This window comes from Camelus dromedarius, chromosome 16, assembly GCF_036321535.1.
Source record: "Camelus dromedarius isolate mCamDro1 chromosome 16, mCamDro1.pat, whole genome shotgun sequence".
Taxonomy (NCBI): domain Eukaryota; kingdom Metazoa; phylum Chordata; class Mammalia; order Artiodactyla; family Camelidae; genus Camelus; species Camelus dromedarius.
In genome coordinates this window covers 48928499-48932206 of record NC_087451.1, presented here as the reverse complement: position 1 = coordinate 48932206, position 3708 = coordinate 48928499, and the positions used below count along the sequence as shown (strand labels likewise).

General features: G+C 38.8%; 1 pseudogene; it reads right to left on the bottom strand.

The window, feature by feature from the left end:
* Positions 1–237: 237 nt before the first annotated feature.
* Positions 238–767, bottom strand: LOC116157962 (small ribosomal subunit protein eS17-like; annotated as a pseudogene).
* Positions 768–3708: the final 2941 nt, after the last annotated feature.

The window sequence follows — 3708 nt, the reverse complement described above, 5'->3', positions numbered from 1 at the left end:
GTAGATGCTGGTTTTTCTGAATCAGGATCCAATCAAGGGGCACATGTGCTCTTAATCTTAAGCAGGGCAGGGACTAGAGTAAGGTGATTTAAAGGGCACTGAAAAACTCAGTACTCAAGGGAAATAATATTTCAACACAATATTTCAAAAAATCAATTTGGCACATTACAGACTGCAGGCCAGCTGCCTGTTTGTGTAAAGTTTCTGTTGTTGCCATCATTGTCGTTGTCCGAGATTTACTGAAAATATGCGGTCATTTGCAGACAGCACAGCAGAAAGATTCAAACGCCTCCACGTGGTGTTTTGAAATCTGTCCCAGCCGTGGGCTGAGTGACCTGGAGGTTGGACAGGCTGCCAAAGTCTGAGAGCTGCAGCGTTTCCTGGTGTCAGGATCTACTTCAGTGATTTCCTGATCCCGGGCAGAGGAGACCCCAGCAGTGTAATCATCTCTCCTTGCTCTCTCCTGCTCCTGCAGCTTGATGGAGACACCTCACATGACCTCTCTGTGTCCTTTTCATCAGATGTGTGACATTGCCTGCTGTCTTCCTGCAGAGCTTTGCTGGGAATGACAGCCTTCTTCTTGCACACCTGCTGGTGAGCGTAGAGGTAGTCGCCCAGGTGCGTGTAGTACTTCTTGGAGATAAGTTGGGGTTGCGTTCTTCATAGCCTTGGTGTGAATGTGGCCCATGCTGACGAGTCCCTGGTGAAAAAGCTGTAAATAAAATTTGAGGGCAAGGGGCTGGGATTAGGGTGAGGTGAGTGAGAGACAAGACTGTGAAAATTCAGTCTTTATTTAAACTTCTGATATTTTATTCATTGTGGGGTTTTTTTCATTAATTTTGGTTTTTAAAAATATTGCATTAAAATATAATTTCTCTTGATCATTGAATCTTTTTTGTTTGTTTTTACTGTCTAAACATTTTTTTTAAAAAAAATTGGAGTATAGTTGATTTACAATGTCATAATAGTTTCTCATGTTCAGCATAGTGATTCAGTTATACATATATATTTTTTCATTTTTTTTAGCTTTTGTGTGTGTGTGTGGAGGAGGGAGTGATTAGGTTTATTTATTTATATATTTATTTTAGAGGAGGTACTGAGGATTGAACCCAGGACCTCATGCATGATAATCATGTGCTTTACCACTGAACTATACCCTCCCCCCTTCTTTTTCACATTCTTTTTCATTACAGGTGACTGCAAGCCATTGAATATAGTGCCCTGTGCTATACGGTAGGACCTTTCTGATCACTGGGTCTTTTGGCATCTTCTTAAATGTTGCACTTAAGGCAAAGGCCTCACTCACAACACCCTAATCCCAGCCTTGCTCTTAACTCTCTTTGAGTACAGAACAGCCCTCCTTGACTTGTTTATAACCTTAACTTTGTTTACTCTTTCATTAAACATTCATGGAGCACACAGGGAGAGAAACAGACAAAACTCTCTGCAGAGAAAATTAAAACCCATGATAGAAGGAAGAAACATTCTAACGTTGGCCATGGCAACGTACTGTGCAGAAGCACCACACAACAGAACCAGAACAAGGGAAGACCGAGGACATTTCCCTCCCCTACAGCCACCTGAGGATCTTCCTCATCCCCCAGCTAAGAAAAGACTAGAAATTGAGATGAGAAAAAAAGCCCTCCCATGACTCCTTCTAGCTCCTACTTCTTCATTTTTCTGCCCCTCTTCACGGTCAAACGTCTCCAACTTTGACTTTTCTGAGGAGGTCATGCCTGGTGTTTTCTAGAATGCCTCAGGTTCTGGATTTTGGCTTCTTTCCTTGTGGTGTCATAGAGCTTGTTCCTCTGTCTCCTGCATTCCCCCCAGATTGGACCTACAGGCTTAACTAAATTCAGGTTAATCATTTGGGTAAGAGTCCTTCAGATGTGAAGCAGTGTGTGTCGTATTGCATCACTTTGGGAGGCACAGGATGTCGGATTGCTCCATGTTTCAGGATATTTTTTAATTCATTGATTCTGAGTCAATATGTAGATTGGATCTGAGAGGGACCGTTCAACACAATCTGCATAATCCAGGCAGATGGAACTAGAGACTCAGAATGTGATGGGAGCATGACCGAACTGTGGAATTCCACTTAGTAGGTCATATAGTTCTCATTCGTTTTATGAAACAATATGGGTGTCTTGCACAAAATTAGTTTATGCGTTGGGAACCTCATGAATTGAATGGTATTTCTAACAATGTTTATAATTTTATTTTCTATCTAAACAAAAGTTTAATTTGGAATAATTTTGGATTTACAGAAAAGTTGCAAAGATTTGCCGTGTATTCTTCACCCAGTCTCCCTTAATGTTAAAATCTTATACAACTATGATAGATTTGTCAAAACGAAGACACTAACTTGATACAACAATATTAACTAAAGTGCAGACTCTATTCAGAGCTCACAAGTTCTCCCATTATTGTCCTTCCTCTGTTCCAGAAGGCCACATTGCCTTTAGTAAGTCCCTTCCTTCCTCCGTCTTTCTTTCTTGAGATTGAAGCGATTTTTAAATTGCGGTAAAATATATACAACATAGCATTTGCCATGTTCACCATTTTTAAGTGTACAGTTCAGTGGCATAAAGTACATTCACATTGTTGTGCAATCATCATCACTAACCATCTCTGGAACTTTTTCATCATCCTAAACTGAAATTCTGTACCCATTAGACAAGTAAGTTTCTCTTAAAGGTATTCATTTTCAAACTGCCAATGCATCAAATTTAGGAGAGAGGGTACAGCTCAATGGTAGAGTGCCTACTTAGCCTGCATGAGGTCCTGGGTTCAAGCCCCAATGCTGTTAAACTAAATAAATAAGCCTAATTATCCTCTCAAAAAATAAATAAAATAAAGAAATACATTAAAATTAAATAATGTCCAAAACAAATAACCCAATTAAAAAATGGGCAGAAGACCTAAATAGACATTTCTTCAAAGAAGACATCCAAGAGGCACATGAAAAGTGCTCAATATCGCTAATTATTAGAGAAATGCAAATCCAAACTGCAATGAAATATCACCTCACATCAGTCAGAATGGCCATCATCAAAAAGACCACAAATAATAAATGCTGGAGAGGGTGCGGAGAAAAAGGAACCCTACTACACTGTTGGTGGGAATGTAAGTTGATGCAGCCACTATGGAGGACACTATGGCGGTTTCTTTAAAAACTAAAAATAGATTTACCATATAATCCAGCAATCTCATTCCTGGGCACATATCCAGAGAAAACTATAATTCAAAAAGACACATGCACCCCAATGTTCACAGCAGCACTATTTACAATAGCCAAGATACAGAAGGAATCTAAATGTCCATCAACAGATGAATGGATAAAGCAAATGTGGTCTATATTATACAATGGAATATTACTCAGCCATAACAAAGAATAAAATAATGCCATTTGCAACAACATGGATGGACATAGAGATTACCATATTAAGTGAAGTAAGTTAGACAGAGAAAGACAAATATCATATGATATAACATATGTGGAATCTTAAAAAAAGATACAAATTCTATTTAAAAATCAAAAACAGACTCATGGATATGAAAAAAAACTATGGTCACCAAAGGGGAAAGGGGGGAGGATGGATAATTTAGGGGCTGGGGATTAACAGACACACATTACTATATATATAATAGATAACAAGGACCTAGTATATAGTGCAGGTATCTATATTCAATTTCCTGTAATAACAT